General features: G+C 45.7%; 1 protein-coding gene and 1 long non-coding RNA gene across 7 annotated transcripts in view; both read right to left on the bottom strand.

Annotated features, from left to right (window-relative positions):
- The window catches only part of LOC111266806 (latrophilin Cirl), a 263,176-nt gene that overhangs the window by 177,343 nt on the left and 67,772 nt on the right, over positions 1-18,061 (bottom strand). The window lies entirely within an intron of this gene.
- LOC147753902 (uncharacterized) lies at positions 90-17,111 on the bottom strand. Its single transcript, XR_015313592.1, has 2 exons — positions 16,033-17,111; positions 90-846 (listed from the first exon to the last, which is right to left on the bottom strand). It is a non-coding gene; the product is annotated as an uncharacterized LOC147753902 (long non-coding RNA).

Raw genomic sequence — 18,061 nt, forward strand, 5'->3', positions numbered from 1 at the left:
AGAGAGGATGAAATGCTGTCTATGTTAGCCTTCACTAATATAGCATTAAGGCACACAAGTAGTACTCTTCTCTTAGGGGAGTAGTAGCAAGTGGGCTCTTGAGATTTTGTCAACAGTTAGTTGTACTCTTCGGTTCGATTTGCTGTCGTTCAGAGGTTACGTCTGATATTGTGCTGTTCAGTTCACTATCTCTCTTGAGTGGACGCAATAATTGCGAGGTCCTTCGGTCCTTTCGTATGGCGTGCTCTCGGCTTTATTAATACTTCGAGAGGTAGCGTTACCTCAGGTCACTGGAGAGCCAACATGAGGGAAAACAACGTTGGGGCGTAATACCGTGGATTAGCTTGGCGATCTGGCAGGAGAACGAGTCCACCGACAGGCTCAGCTCTTCTTTGGTTTTGGGGTGCCAAAATAAGCTTGTGCAACAGTCGCTCTTGCAAACATTCCGCGAAACAGCAATAGGCGTATAGGACAAAAGCGTCAAAGCGCTCAGTTCATTACGACATCGCTGTGTTTATTGATAAAGCGCGCTGCACCCTATCTCGATGTCCCAGCTATCGACACTTCATCTATATAGCCATTTACATATCTATACCTAGACGGTTTTAGTCATATGAAGAACGCTTCAGATCTCATAGCTATTACATTCTACGTGAGCGTAACGTTGCTTTTCTAAGGTCGATTGAGCTCGTTATTGGTACGAAGCAGCACTTCGCATGTCGTACCGGATCAAAAGCAACTCATCAGCCAGTTCATGTAAAATCATCGAAGGGTACAGTAGATCCCATAAATTCCACGTCCTTGATGTATCCCGTAGAAAACAGGTGCGAAGGCGTACAAACTCACCTGAAAGGAAGATAACGGTAGAAAAGAGTTAGTTTCATGCATATTTAACGAGTAATGCGTAAGACGTTGCGTTTGCATAGTTCGTCCTTTGAAACATACAAGCTAAAGGTAGGCACGGAAGCATGATTAGGTGCCAACTAAACTGGGCCAGCATTTATCGCCTAACCCTGCTGAACCTCGCCATAAATTCTTCGCCAACAGTGTCTCCAAACTAGTATACGGCAAGTAGAAACAGGCCGAAAGATATACTTTGCATATAATATGCATAGCCCATAAAATCCTCTTTAAGTCGAATACCTCCGAGCTCATTCTTTTATATAGGTTAGCGATAGAATAGCGACTTAGTAAATGAGAAATCCAAAACAAGAATGGAGATGTGTTTTTTTTTTTGAATATTGACGCACCATTATACCGTGACACCTTTTCTCAGAGACTTTGAAGAGAAGCTCTGGGCCGAGCTTCGTTGGCTAAGGGTTACTTGGTTGACGGTTCGCGAATACAGAACACACAGGATATTCAAATTTCAGCGTGGAAGCATTTCCCTGCTCAAAGGCCAATATTAACACGAAATTAAATGCTTACAAGGAACAAAAGGGAATAAGGCCAACTATCGTGGACTACTTGTTGTCATCCATTGCTGTTGTGAACGGATCGCCCCACCCATTCTAGCAGCCTGGCTAGCACCGGTGGACACGAAATGGGACATTGTGACCTGAACCCACTTTGCTGAGGCTAGATGTCGATGGTTTGCACACATGCTTACATAGGTATCCGATCGAACAAATTGATATGAGATTCCGCCCCAGTACCGCTTGCCCCACGTGATACGCTCTCGCCAGGGGACCGGAAGCCCCCATCTTGCTTGAAAGTATACTTCCCGGACGGCATGCCAGAGTGTGTGGCCGGTTGGAAGCTGAGCTGCGCCTAAACTCGAGTTTGACTACAATGTGGGCCTGTGGGGTGGCAAGAGAGCCCAAGTAGTAGGGGCATAATATGTACAAAGTACGTAGAATACGCAGGCATAGCAAAGCATTTGCATAGCCGTCGCCCGTTCATCTGCCCGCCTGCCAGCTTTCCATTGTTGCTCTCTGTCCCTGCTTGCCCCCGCCGGTGCTTGCCAGGTCGGCAACTGACTGGCGAAAAGCAGGCCGGTTTGAGAGACCAGCTTTCCTTCCAAGCGGGTACAGTATAGCTTTAACAGGCAACGGCATGGGCCAGCAGGTGCTCCGATATTGCTGTCTCGCTGGCCCCCTGGAGCAGACTGCAATTCCTCTTCTCACCATCAAGCACTGCTCCTTCTGCGGAGGTCGATACAAAATTGCGCTTCGATCCACCAACACCACTACCACGACCACTGCTGGCTGTCAGGCCACTCTGCGTAGATGTCCTGCGGCGACCTAGGAACCACTGGCGAGAGACATACCACTCATCGTATTGCAGGTTAGTAATGCTCCTGTAAACTGTAATGCTGTAGGCGTTGCCCGAGGGCGTAACACAGCCTACATATCAACAAATACTAGTAAGATTACTATTGCAAGGCCTATGTGAAGGGATATCTGTCCGGTAATATTGAAGACATTCTATATCCACATTGGCGAAACTAGTGAACATCATTGATTCTTTAGTATAGAGGTTGTTGTTGTCGTCGTTAAAGCCATTTTTATGTTTTGCAATTACAGAAGGAAGTAATTCGCAAATTCCTTGATTTAGTTCGTTTATGGAGTTGCTTTTAAAATGCCACCTGTATCATTTACTCATCGTATGGTATTAAACTCATGGCGACAAGACTTGAAAAGGGGGGCCAGAATTTGCTCGATGATGCTTTTAACTCACTTTCAGAAGAAACTGTGCGCCTGTCAAAGGTTTCCCCACGCTCTCTGTCTCACTCTCTCTCCCTTTCCCTTTGCCCTTTCTGGGGCCTCGGGTAATTTTTCTCTTTTGCTTACGTGCGTGGCTAGCTGCTACTCATGCTTCTATGCAAAATTGATGCCTTTGAATTTTCCGCCATATCACACCGCCTTCGCCTGCGCACCATCCAGTCAGCCATCGCTTTTCCAGCCTCTGGCAGTGAACTGAAACCATTGGACGACGTTAGAACAGCGATGGTGGCGGTCGTGCTACGTAAGAGGTCTAAGTTGGATACCCTTGGTATGAGCTGGAAGGACCTGACTTTGCTGGTTTGGAAGCGGTAAAAAGGCTCACATCCTCCGTTTAGCTAGGCCGAAGTTTAGCAAGACTTATGTTTTGCCAGAAAAAGCCAGGTCATATGAAGTCTGGTCGACAGCAAGTTAGCCCCAGTCCAATGCAATTGTGGCACTCGATCAAGCGTTAACGTTATGCCAACCGTGTTATGTGCCAACGTTCCGTGCATTCACTTGTACAAGGCGCAGACTCGGACTTCACCTGGTTCGCGTACGCAGTACACTTTCATGTGGCCTGACATCTTGCTCCCACAGACTGTTACTGTAGCATATTATAGAAGTTACCTTCTTGAACGCTAGCTGGGTTAAGGTTCCACCGCTCCAGTGGCCTAATGCTCCAGTAGCAAATTATTTCTAAATACAGGAAAGTATTTAAACTAGAATTGTGGTACTCGAGCTTAATTTGTCAAGAACGAAGACAGGCTTGCTCCGACACACTAAATGTCAAGATTTACGTTCTTTTTCTCTGAGTGAGTAATGTCCCATACTCAATGTCACACGGGCCAGAAATACACAAAACGAGAATGACGGATAACAGCATATATGTATCCCTACATACGTACATATATATACACATATATGAACAAAACTAGAGCCATGTGGCTATTAATCTTACCAGCCATAGGCCTATCCATAAACGCCACCGATAGTCTCATGCTACTTCCACGCATTATATATTTTATAATAGATGATTGTCCGCCTGGCTGTACATGAGGAGCAGCAATTACACATTGTGCATGAAAGTCCAACAGTCTTCTGCTTGAAGGAAGTGCTCTTTGAGGTGCGTTTCCGGGTGTGGCATCTTAGGTCGAGTCCACCAAATACACCACATAATAACATATTACGAAAACGTCTATCTCCGTAAGACAAAAAGGAAATGGTACCGTAACTATTTCTAGAGGAATGGTCGTCTTCACCAGGCACCCGATTTCTCTGGACGGCGTTGTAGTAAAAGCGGGCGACAATGTTGTCTTATTTGGATCACTGCTTCTATGCAGAAATGGAACAGATGAGATATGAATCAGCTAATTGGTGTACCACACCATACTCTGCCATCCCGAAGATCCTAATCATCTGCACAACCGGACGTGGAAGAGCCACAGCAAGCATCTTGCGGAACCCCTTTTTTATACACGTTTGCTCTCCCGGGACGGAAACTTTACTGAGTACTATTCCGAGTCGAGATGACGGCCTTCTGTTTTTGGGGACCTTCTTACGAAGAAACGAAAGGCTGTGTCAAGCGACTTGTGTTCTTTTGTCCTGGCTTGTGGCATATGATTTTCGATAGAACAGACCCAGGAACACAGATGTTTTCCTGTTGTAAAAATTTAAATGCAGTTAACACGTGTTAGGCATCCTTATTGCGGCTTAATATTCTTGATAATTCAAGTATTGGCTGCTGGTCCCACAATAATCAATTGTTGAATGATAGTTCCACTGTATTGGACTCATAGTGAAAATAACCGTACTGAACCATTCGCGAATTCCTATTTCCCGCTTTTTCCGTATCTCGCACCTTTTCCTTTGTTCCTTACCTGTCCGTACTATTGTCAAATTTGTCCATTCTTCACCTCAATGATCATTACCATAGTGACACAACTATGGTCTATCACCTCCCACCTGCCCGCTCGACAGGTTGTGGAGCAGAACTTCGCTGAGGTGAACTAGGGCATCGTGCTATTTCATGGGTCTCTCACCGCCTCCCTCCCGTCCCCTCTGTCTATGACGCTCCAATGTATCAGCGAGTCACTGATGTGAGTGAGTTCTGCTAGACATAATTTGCAAAGTTTATGATAAATGAACAACAGGTAGTGAGTGAGCATTGAGTCCCATTACACCGCCTAGACTGTAGTAGAGCCAAGGGCGATGAAGACTGCTGAGCCGATAGCCGCCGTTCATCGAGACGGAGGATTACCCCTAACCCATTCGACAAACCATCCAGCAAGAGTATCATCGTCAGACCCTTGGTATCTTCCTACCCGCTTAGCCTACATCTCGCTGCCTCGAAAATCTGAATTATGCTTCGAAGCCCCTCCGAACCCTTTAGGGGTTTTCCTCCATTCCACCATTACCTCACAAAAATGCCAGGTCGAGTGCTGAGTCAAAGATTAAAGAGAAGCTAGGTTACAGAACTATTTACTGTGGATAGAAAACGGTCTTGACCTTGTTCCTAGCAGAAGTCGCACAGTTTTAAGTAGATTTGGCTGGTCCATGATGTTGGGCAACTTTCCTCATTACAAAGTCAACATAAAGCTCGAGAAACTACCCTGTGACTTCTCTGAGTGAAAAAGCATACATTCGAGAAATGAAACTGCCGTTGAACTTATCGTTGCTACTTTAAGAAAAAGTGATAAGTATGATGTCGGTTTTAGCATTAACTCAAATATACACCATGAAAGATCCTGGCGGCATAAGTCGTCCTATGTGTTTGTTTTATGGTATCCAGTCACTTATCAGTACAGTGATAAGATATTTTAGTATATCGGCGCCGTTTAGCTGTCTACAGATATGATATACGCATCCAGCCGTGGTATACAGACTTAGTGGTGCACGAATGTCATTTCGTATAGAAGTTGAAGGGAACTTTAAAATAGAAGAAAATCTGCAATTTAAAGGGCACAAGCTGCAACAGCTATGACTTCGACGAAGACGTTGATATTCCGATATGAATGCATACACATATATACGTATCTTTAGTACGCGTCGAAACAGAAAGACAACAAAGAAGACTATTAGCGAGTGGTGTATATTCACTCTTTTGTCCAGGTAGAATCGAGCGAGTAGCACAATCCCATCAAAGAGCTGTACGCGCCTACAAATCCATGTTTTCACTCTCGTTTCCACCTTTAGCCACACTCCAGTCTTCTTAACCTCATTTTCGAACCCCAAATTATTGTTGCACATAGCGCTGGACCCTAGCTAACAGCAATGACTCCTCCACCGCCTGCAGGGACGCCTCCTCGATTGCCATCTCAAATGGGAAAGAAACGTAAAAACTCATTTCCGTTCCGTCTCCATTTCTAATACAAGGCTCTACCTTATCGTCCTCCTCCTTTATCTTTCTCACTCGAATTTTTTCATTCTCGGCTGTGATGACGGCTGGCTCCATTTCTCCCTCTGCATTTCTCTGTTTGCACTGTCTGCTTTCCAGTCTTCCTTCCGTATTCCTTGAGTATCATCAGCTCGTGCCTGCATGATCGTATTTTTGCTACACTGTTTATCACTTAGATCGCGTATGCATCAGCGATATAAAATAACCACTGACAGCTAAGCAGGTCGAAACACGCTACGGACCAAATCCATCTACATAATCGAGAAAGAGAAATAGAGAAGCCGAACGCGTTCTTCTTGAACTCAAACCCCTTCCCTGCGTCTATTTTTTCTCCCTCTCTTGCGTTTTTCATCGCGATTTTGTCGCGTAATTTCATCGGCACATACCGAGTAGAACCAGCTCATACTCGTCTACGGAGCTTTTATCCTAACCGATCAGTGTTAGTAGGAAAGAAAACAGAAAGGCGGGGGACCATTCGTAGAGTCGAGGAACGACGGCATGGCCAAAGGGGGGACAAAGTGAAGAACGGGAAGGACGAGGACGCTAGAGGAGCGTCACGAAATTGGGAATAATACCGACTGGAGGAGCCAGCAACACGACAGGCGAACAACACTCGTCAAATGTACCTACACTTCAAGACGCGCCTTCGTCATCCCGAGATTTTCAAGCAGACAAAACCCAACAAAGCCGTGTGTGTGTTAGCCCGTTTTGAACGTGTACCTTACATTTCTCGCAGGCAGGTCGGTCTTTCGATCCTTATCGAGCTTCGTTTTCGTTGTCGACGAACGATATATACAGCGTCGCACGTCCCTGTGGGTTGCCGACTTCGTTACGCTAGAACTACGGAAAACAACTGTAAGGATATAGCAAGTTGATATGTTATAAAAGACGGCCCGTTGTTCTGCGCAATGCGCGCATGGTACGCGGAGATCAGCCGAAAGACCGCTTGTTGTCTGCAAAGGATGCATAAGCCATTCTGATTATCGGCTATTTATGATGTACGCATAACCAACGCAAGAACGAAAATATTTTTGCTCGGAACTAATTAATCGAAAAAACTTGTTTTGTTGCAGGTGCGACGTAGGTACGATGCCCACTTCAAGCGATATGCCATATATAAACGCTCGTCCTTGATAGATGCTTGCAAAGGAAATTAAAGAAAAAAATATACTCTTGAATACAACAGGATTTCTGATACAGTGTCACTGTTACTTGCCGAATACGTTCGCGATTACAATTTTATGAGAGTAGGACAGATTGTCGAATACGGACACGACCTTCGCAAAGCGCAAGTAAATTTCGCTTTTTCCTTGCCCAGAATAATGAAGCAGGCCAATGTTAACCCTGAAGTTTCTAACCTTCCGGCCTCAACCCGTCTCTTTTTAGCTCTTTCTGCACCAAGACGCACTCAAGCGAATCAACCCGTCCCCCACCTGAACTTGTCGTGCTAGACAAGTACAAGTGTATAAAGGATAAAAAAAACGGAATAATTTTAAGGATCCTTTTTCTGTCCTAGCTTTTGATGAATGTTGGGGTTGGCGCACCTATTTTCAGGACGATACGACATTGTAGAGCGTACTAACAGTTTTCAAAACGCCAAAGCCTCTTCTTTTTGCGCTCGAACTGTTCAGAAAGGAGATACCGTATAGGTCAAAGCCCAAGCGATCCGCATGACTACTTACTTTCGACAAAAGAATGTATGTAGTTTTGCTACGTACGACTATGCCCTATGGAACAATCTGCACATCAGTCCGCCTACGGTGGTCCGGTAGATCCTGCCTTGCTTAACATCAGTTCAACGCCACAAACGCCCGGTTGAAGAGACAGGCTCAACGGGATTGCGAATTTGGTTTGTTCAGAGATGTCGATTAACCATTATGTAATCATTCGCGGTTATATGAGGAGACCATTTCCATAATCGAAAGCACGAATACGTCACGCATAATTACCCTCTTGGTCTGGAACGGCTACCGCGACCAATTACCAGCAACTGATCGATCTAATCGACGCTCGCTTCTATTTACTACACAGTCGATCAGATAAATCGCTTTTTTTGTTGATTGTCTCTCCCTCTTCTTTACGTCTCGGCTTCGAACTTCCTTTTGTTGGTCAAAATTTCGCGCGGCTGCTGGAAACCGGTTCGCTCGTCTCCTCTTTCTGTCCACACAGACAACAATGGCAACAACGTCGATACAAATCTTCCGTGCCTCCCAGGCATTTTATAATCGTGCTGTTGTTCTCAAAGAATAGTGCGGTCGGCCCCATTGCATTTCGTCTGAGACGAACACCCGTAGACCAGATTGCGCGGGACCCACATCGTTCCTATTCATCAGTACATGAGAAGGAGGTCTGTCCATGACGAAAGGCCAGTGCGTGTGTACATACTATCGAAAACGGGGCTAAAACACGGGTGATATAACAAGAACCATAGGATATTCACGTTAATCAGATTGTGGTCAAATACAGAATAAATTAACTGAAGACCGAAAACGGCTAACAATATTTAAGGCGTGTCCAGGAACCGCACTAGGCCCCGGTGGTAATAACAAAGTTTCGTTAAAGCATTGCCCCCAGTCCTTCGGACTAACTAGACTAGTGCGACTGGTCGAGCTAGCGTTCGTTCTGTGCGTTATGTCAGCTAGACAAGATATCTCCGGCGAAACTAACCTGCAAATTGTACGGTACATACATTCATGCTTCTGGAAGCGTCTAAAACTCAGTACGTAAAGAAACGAAGAGAAGATGTGATCATTGTAGGTGTATCTATTTATACAAATGTTTAGACAGGGTAAATTTGTTTTGTGTATATCTAATTTTTGAAACGCAAGAATCTACGACAACGTAGATTGGTTATAAAAAAAAAAGACATTCTAGATAAGCGCATCGTCTCGCTCTCTACTCCTAATATTTATAGATTATTCTGTAACAGTGGCCACATTGCACCACGTTCTGTTAGGTCTAGTCAACCATCTGCGGAGGTGGGGTCAGCTACAAAATCATTGTTTCTCCCTTTTTTCTCTCTACCTCTCAACCAACTGGCACAACCAATAACGGCTAGCCGCAATCAAGACACGCCAGTGCAAACGGCCAATGGCAATACAACGCCAGATTTAAGCAGCCAAGACTGACTGTAGTTAGCAGAGTGGTAAAAGCAAACCCAGAATAGTCCCCAATAAAAAAAACGCTACCCGCCGCAACAATCGTCCCAATGACGGGAGCCTAGCAAACGTACTTCGACAAAATCAGCCATAAGGCAGCTGCAGCAGCCAGAGAAGCGCTTTTGCCGTACAACAGAAATCGTAGTAGATAAAAAAAAAAAAAGGGGGCTGCAAGGGCGACTCCGACGATGGAAAAGTTGTAGATGGTGTGCATTTTGCTCGTCAAATGACCAACAACAACAACAACCGTAAGTATGGGTTCGATAGGAAATGACCACGTGCGCGGTGGCCGCTGCAGTACGAACGGTTGAATGGCAATAGAGGAAAGCAGATGGCCAGGTCGTATTGTAGAGGCGGTTAATGATGTGACCTACAACGGCAGACAGGCGATGAAGGCATGAAGAACCGGCAAGCCGTCGAACAGATTAAACAGCAGCAGCGAGGATGCTAATGGTCGAGCGAACAGAATTGCCACTCTGCTGAAAAAGGCACTAGGACCAACAACAATAACAACGAATTTACTAGACAACTTTTGCTTCAATATTGTTCCCGTTGTCGTTGTTGCTGCCGCTGTTGGCTTTTATTACCACCTGTGCGCTGATTGGCAGATCAGCTCGGCTTCCGCGCCGTTCTGTTGACTACATTTAGCTCCACGCCTCTCCATTTCGTAGCAATCTTCATTTCTATGCTCAGCTAAGGACACCTTGATCATTGACAAACGAGCACCAATCAAGGAAGTTGGACCACAACGAAACAAGGTTTGAACCGCTGTTTGAATAGCGAGTAACGACGATGACAAACTTTGTTGTCGCCTCGGCCATATCGCACGCTGCCGATATTGTTCATGTTTGATTGTCCCGCTGTTGCGGGAACAGTTGCAGCTGAAACAAGCTACATCGACAAAGATAAAAAAGCAAGGATGGCTCAAGAACGAGACTGTGGCTGGCGTTGCGCGCGCCTCAACGGCCCATCAAGCAACGCATGCACCGCCTTGGGCCACTAGCGGCGGAGGCAGTGACAACGACCCCAGAGGTGTGCGGTATTAGTATCACTGCCATAACAAAGCATACACGCAGCCGAGTGCAGTGCAACAAACAGCGTTTGCCAACAGTTGGAAAACATCAACAGTGATCGAGTAACATTCACAGATCGACTCACTGCCGGATCGGCGCTTTGCCACGCTACCGACGATCCTCTCTCGCTGTTGTTGTTCGCTAGTTCTCTTCGATCTCAGCAGCGTGGTCTTAGTAGTCGTTGCAGTGAACGTATCCCCACGGACCTCGAAACCTGGACACCAAAAAGGATGACTGTGGTAAATGAAAAAGACGGACCTAGAAACTCTGGGGGATACTTCGTTTGAAGCCTATGGGCATTCTAGGCTTTCGACGCTTATGACCAAGCGCGTAAGTGGAATGAAAAAGCCGGCAAACGATTCGATTCTGGTAGACGAGCAAGGTTCTAATTCCGATAATTGTCAGAAGGAAAACGGGTAACATTGGTACCATAGGTGATGGTGATTTGCGAAATTATGACTGACGGACGCTCGTATTGCCGATGATTGAAGCGATAGTAACTAGGTCGATCGGCGGATAAGCAGCGAGGCGGCCACAATGAAAGGGAAAAGAACGACTGCAATAAACCTAATCCAGTCGACTTAGCATGAAGTGGCATGAAGACCTAGTTGCCGTCAATCGTCTTGAACCGACTGGCGGCAGCGTCGGCTGCAATAAGCTTCGTTAGATTCATTGGAAAGGCGACGAGCGTTCATAGAGTCGGCAGGGGCATCGCTACGACAACGATTAGTAATGGTGTTTGCCACGTCCGGTCTTCTCTTTTTGGGTGAATCTTGGAAGAGGCGTTCGGCCCATTTTCCTTGCAATCCCAAATTCTACCGAAAACTACCCCAGCCATAGACACTATACTAACATGGAATCGCTTAAAAACCAAGATTAAGAAGTAGACAGAAGGTATTGACTAAAATATATATATATATATATATTGGTTTCAGGGGACGCTAACGGATATCCTGTGAGGTAGACGGGCGATTCACAGCTGCAGGGATAATGACCAACAGTCACTAATGTCTGTAATTTAAAAATGACTTATTTGCTTTTTCAATCTATTTATTTGGTTCTGCGAATACGATATCCACTCAAGCGAAAAGACGTCGCCTCGGTAATGAAGTGTTAGAGATTGGCTGTTGAGTTTTCAGTCGTCGCCATAGTCATCTAACAGCTTAGGCTCGTCGCTTGGCCCAGTCAAATAATGGAGAGTGAAAAATAGATCAAATGTCGATTTACACGAGAAGCACGGCAGAAACGAAAGCTAAAGCGCTGACCACTCGCGCGCACTAGAAATAATCAGTATCGAAGGATCCGTTGTCTTCATCGAGTATTATAATGGGGCTAGCAGACGACAAGTCGGTGTCCGCGGCAGACAACTTGAACTGGCAACGTTCGGGCTACGAAACATAAGAATCATAGGAAGAACGAGCGTAAAGGATGACGATGTGATTTTAGAACAACGACACGAACTAAGGCCAAAGGGGATAGAAATAGCAGTAGCTATGGGGTGCCGATCCATAGAGCTTGTAGCAGGGTGCAAGACAACTTGTCTCAAAGAAACCAAAAGGACATAATTAGGCTATCAGCAGGCACAGGATAAAAAAGGCTGGAACTGGCCATCATTAGGGTATTCTCACTAGAAATCCACTGGGGGTTTGGATGCTCGATTTTCTTATTTGAAGACATCTGCACTATCGGTCACTTTCAGGCGAAAGGTCGGGATCTACTGGGAGAAAAAGGGAGAGCAGGGAAATTGCTGCCATCGATATTTAAAAAAAAAAAAAAAAACGAGTCATCTAACCGATCCCCGCTAAAGATTCTCTCACTACTATAGAGTGATGATCGAGTGCAGATAATAACTCAGTAGCCTTTATTGTGTACGGTACATCCAAATACGTATAATTTTTCAGCAGAAACAGAAAAAGAACTTCTTGCCAGCACCACGTTATGGAAACCACGTACATCTCCAGGTACATTGCAGGCTTATATCAGTTGTATCGAAATGTGTAGATCATCTTGATTGTGTTTTGATTATAGCGTTTATGTAAAGGATATCTATCAGTACGTTAAAGGGACAATGGGATAGACGTTTCTTTATCCTCAACTAACTTCTATCTTTGGTGAACAAATAGGCGGGCTGGCTTAAGATAAGGAAAAGGTAATCAGCTAGAGCCGACTCAATTTCTTTTGGTAAGATGAATATAGGCACCCTGTGTGTTAGCTTCAAGCAAAATGAACGTCTAACAAAATATTACGTTACCGAGGAATTGCGGCAGCTGACATATTGATGCATTTGATGTCAGTGCTAACGCATATAAATGAAGCTCTGACAAAGAATACACTTCGCATGATTTCTTCAGAGGTTTTCGCACATATTGCTTGCTGTTTTCGGTATGATAAATTGTTTCATAGGGTTTCCATTGAAGCTTTATTATTGTCACATTATTTTTCCACGACTTATACAAAATAAGGCACCACACTATCATCTCAAAACTCAAAACACGACTCTTAATAATTTACGCTCTTATGATCGCAAACACTGTTTTCAACATTGTAAAAATGTATTTTAATTGTGAAAGAAATCAAATAAATAATTAAATGCTGGCTCTCTTTAAAATTGGGGCCAAGCCCGATTTTCTTAAAGCCTTTAAAACTTCGAGCGGTTCCGGTAATCTGGAAGATATGCTTTAGTTGCTATCCAGGTTCCACCACTTTTCCATGTCCCCAAGGCCGAATTGTCCCCGAAGAAAAGAATGAGAAAACCGGTCGCCAAAGGTAGAATGGAAAATCAGTCGGATCCAACAGGACAGGGCGGACTAGGCGTAATCCGTCTTTCAGTGGCTTCTTTTCTAAAACCTACGCCCACGGAGTGCGTTTGGCCCCACCGCGGCTTTGCAAGGCTTTAAACAGTGTTGAAGCGCTCAACTTTCTGAATGACATCTCTACCTCGTTATACGTGTCTAACCGTCGCCTAGCTTTTTCTACTCTTCTACCGCGTGAAAGTAGTCTTCTATTTTGTCCAGAAAAGGAAAAGAGGGCCAATTTGATGCGAACTCTTCCATCCGTGTCTCTCGTTATTGCTGTATCTCTTTTTTTTCATCCTGTCCTGTAAAAGCTGGCGGCTGGGTAGGTGGTCAGGATGGCCCTCAAGAGACAACTCAACTCACACGCGCTTGGGCGAGCGAGAATGAACTGGTGTTGCCAGGTTATTGCCCGTTTGGGGTCTGTGCAGTATAGCTTCCTCAACCGCAAGTGAATCGCGCGCAAGACAGTTTTCGGTCGTCCAGACCCCGGTTTCATCCCTAGCGCTTGCCGAAACTTTTAAAGACTGCCTAGCTAGCCGACGCCGCCCACTGAATGCCACCACGATGTCGTTATCGTGCCTTCTCGCTGGCCCCCAGGGATCACTTGGCCTCACGTCTTGTGCTAGAGCCGATTGCTTTTTAATTCACGACCTTCCTTCGGAGACAAATCCATCTCAGTGCCCACACGCCGCATTCACTTCACACTAAATGGCAGTGCCCGCCCGCGTGGCTACGTTGTACAGTCGCGTAGACACATAATCTCCTCGAAGTACTAATCAACACACGAAACTAACTTGGAGATCGACCACCTGAGGGCTGCCTGTAATTAGGAAGCTTGGGAACATTTATGCGCGTTTAAAACAAGCAGAGAGCCAAGCAGATGCAGCAAGAAGCAGGGTGGCATTTAAGATCGATCGGTCCCTTGCTTTTAGGGCATGCAGGTCAGCATCGAAAACACGAAAGTTTAGGTTGCACAAAGAAGTTTCTACGGCAAAATTTAGAAAACTAAAAAGTAGCAAACGTCGACGTATGGACAAATATAACATTTATCGCATGGAGCCTTAGCCGCAAAAATTTTTCCAGTGTACCCATGTATTACTATTGGAAACGAGAAATGGTTTGGTGTTATTATAGGTTCGGTGAAACGGTCTGAGCGACTTCGGTTAGGACCACTCCGGCGACATCGGCCGTTCATTGGTTCATCGGCCATTCCACGCAAGGTAAGCAGACGAGCTATGAAGACCCGACTTTTCTCATAGTCACTTCAATTGTTCTTCCCGAGGAACACCACTCATTCGGCTTCGCCGCACAGCGGGAAGGCCATTGCTCAACAATAGCGATTCTCCACAACGGATGAACAGACTCGCCGTAGCCGCAGGAGCACCAGGAGCCTTGAGAATTTTCCGTAAATACATTTGTTGTGAGTGTTGGACAGAAGAAGTAGGAGAGCCAAAAAGCTATCGGCAGCATTTACATTCAGTCAATACTTTACCACTATCGGCCAGCCGCTGCCCTATCCGTTGCGACGCCCGACGGGACGAATAAAACAGAAAAAGGACTATGTTATTAAATCCGCCGAACTCTTTGGTTGGCCAGCTGCCGGGCGCAAGCGCGGCCGCAGGCGAGGTCGTCCCACCTGCCGGGCCTTTGCCGGTCACCGGATCGAATGGTGGGGACACGGTAAAAAAAAAAGTGGCAAAAAAACACAGAAAGCCAACGAGAGATGAAAAGTCCTAGTAAGGTAGATTTGTCGTTGTCGTTGCTGTTGTTATTGTTAGTGAGTGACGATGGCTGTTTTCATTGGGTCGGTGACTGCTGTCGCCACTAGGAAAATTCCTTATTGAAGACGACGGACAATTGCGGTTAAGAGGCATCGAAAATGGGTTGCATCTTTTAATGAGTAACAGCAAAATCCGGAGTAAAAAGAAGGAATTAAAAAGAACGCGATTTCACAGTAATCTAACTAGGCACTAGTGTCAATGTATAAGTATACGCAGGCGAACGATTCGGCCAGTCCACTACCCCGAATTTAGCATTTTTTTACAATAGAAGAGATCGCCGTTCGAAGCAGTGATTTGACGGAGGAAGAGCGCCGCGAACCGTCTCAACTAGCTTAAACAACGTGATATGACGGGAAAGGCGTACCTTCAACGTATCTCATCTGTTCCTTACACTTGAAATGTCAAGCAGTCCACCTCTTTTTTTTTTTTTTTAGGTTACAGTTGTGAAATAGTTATACGCATGTTACTTCCGGAGTAACGCAGATACAAGTAGGCATTTACAAAAAGTATCTCTTACGATACCCCTTTTTGGAGCGCTCCCATAAAGACAGTGGGCCATTCGACTTAAATACAAACATTTTTCAGCGAGTCGCTATCTTCAACGACGAAAATAGCCAGCGTAAAGACTATCAACATCATCAGGTGATCACCGTTCAGAGACAATGTCCTGTTACCGCTACACAATAGTCGGAAAACCTAGCGCCCAGAAATCGAAAAATGGGCATTTCGCTTATGAAGTTCTCAAACCTTTCGTTCGTACATTTTAGCTGTAGTAAATTTCGCTACTAATCTACTGATAGATAGATGTCTATAGATAACGGGAAACGTTTCATGTAATGGGATACAAATAGAACAGCTCACGTTTTTGAATCTTCGTAAAGATAAATTTTCAATGGCTAAGATGTTAGGTCGCCTACTTTGCACCTGATAAATTATTGCTTATCAAAAAATATCTAAGGTAAGTGCCCAGCTGTATTAAAGAAACTATCTCCATTTAAATTTCAGTATCTAGATAAGCATTATATCACGAGACATGGTGACAGATGCTTCTTATTAATTTTAGACATCTGATGTTGGATCATGAGTAATGATCTATAATTGGTACATATCGTATGAATAAACTCACGCATGGTGCACGGAAGGTCGAGTGACCCCATCTTCCACCGCATGTCCGGTCCTGGCGTCCAAGCTCCACTAGCATTTATTTGGTAAAATGTTCATAGAACGATAATACCAGTAACTGGGAGTAGCCATTCAAGCCACGATCAACACAATTTACCATCGATGTGGGTCTTTTGCTTGTTTCCTAATCTCGCTCCTTTGACCTGCTTCGGCCATCGCACAAAGCTCAGACATACTATGTAATATGATGGTACAACCTGTGATGGCTCTGGGCTTGGAACTGGGAAGGCAGCAATACCAAGTAACATGTAAGCCCATGTATTTTAGCAAAGCAGTAATGTATCGAGCCCTTTCACGCCTGCCCGCCTCCGTCGATGAACTCTTCGTTGAGTCATGTTCTGCGAACAGCGGCGGAGACTACGCTATTGCCGGTTTTCGCTTTCTTCTGTGCGCTTTCTTGCCATCGAATCTCTCTCTCATCGGCATCTCTCTCCATCGGTACACACCGGGCTTCACGCAGCACTTACCTGCAAAGAAGGAACGCATTAGAAACATCTCGTTAGCCTTCGTTCCTGCAAGGCTGAGTGGACATCACCTTAGCCCGCCGCTGGTCATTTCCTTTGCCAACCTTTGCTCGCTTTGCCAGCTAGAGCTCTATCGAACCCAAACAGCCACGGCCGGGACCAACGAAAATCCAACGAAGGCCGCTCAAAATGCCTAATCATCAATTAACTGGGTTCCGATCGGAACGAAATGCCGTGCTTCTCCTACTGGCCAGATCGTCCGCGTTCGTCCATGCGTCTTTCAAGCGGAAACCGTTGCTAGATGCCGTTCAGATATGATTGCTTGGAGTCTGGGATCCGAATGAGTATGGGTCGTTGGGCTGCTAAGATGCCGCGCCCTCGGTCCGAGCCACGCCAAGCCATTCCCCTTATATCTTCTCCTCGATTAATAAAGTAATCATCGGCTGCATGGCCGATGTTGCCTCTTCCGGACGCTGTACGCACTCTGCCGTCGTAGAACGGCTGACCATTACAGAGCAGAACCACCAACGACGCCACTATTACGACCATCACCATTACAATAAGCACTGTATATAACCGCCAAAGAACACACGGAGCCCATCGAGCATAAACACAGAGACGCGTCCATCGACTAAGCGAAAGTTGTTCCTAGCAAGCAACGACAGCACAGGCGGATAGCCACCTTCTGACCGCGCAGTGGTAACAGAAGAGCTAAGGAGGAGCTGGAGAATGTCGGCTGCCAATGTCGATGCTGTATGTGTGGTTTTTAGCAGTGTTCAAGAGCCTACTACTTCCTCACCACTATCCGCCCCGTCCTTCATGGCCCCCAAATTCTTCGTCGACCGTTGTCGATCGTAGTGCCTATGAAGACCTGCGCCAAAGAGCAACTATACACACCGGCTTGAGTTGGATAGGCTGCGTGCAGGCTGCCATCACTGTCAGCATACATTGAGGAAGCAGCGTAAGGGAAGAAAGCATAAGGAAAGAGTAGAAGAGAGTAGCAGAACTCCGTTTATTGAAAGCACCTTTACTACTCGTGCTATCCGTACACCAGCCACTGCGCATCGGCTACATCGCATGTACCTTCTTATGCCATTCGTACATTTAGTATTTATATAATTTTCATTCGCACGCCCCTCCCCTTCTGCTTCTCCGCTTTTGCTTGCCCTCTCGAATGCCCCTGGTACGTAGATACTACACAGATATTCCAGATGCAGACATTTGCCTCGCCTTACTTATCGCATATCGCAGCCTTCATATGGCCTTTTCCGATCGAATTCTGCTGTCCCCGCACACAAATACACACAATACAACGGTACATGAGATATGTATACACGGCGTGGGCGTACAACGAGTAAAAAAGATCATCGGAAACTAAAAACCATCTCACATTGAGGAACTAGACGTATCTTGGACTCGCTGAGTCTGTCCTCTCATCGGGTCTGACCGTCCCCGCCTGTCGCCGAATATCGATTATAGTACTAGTGGCATTACTGGCTTAGTAGGCCA

This window comes from Varroa jacobsoni, unplaced genomic scaffold (assembly GCF_002532875.2).
Source record: "Varroa jacobsoni isolate VJ856 unplaced genomic scaffold, vjacob_1.0 scaffold_120, whole genome shotgun sequence".
NCBI classification, from domain to species: Eukaryota; Metazoa; Arthropoda; class Arachnida; order Mesostigmata; family Varroidae; genus Varroa; species Varroa jacobsoni.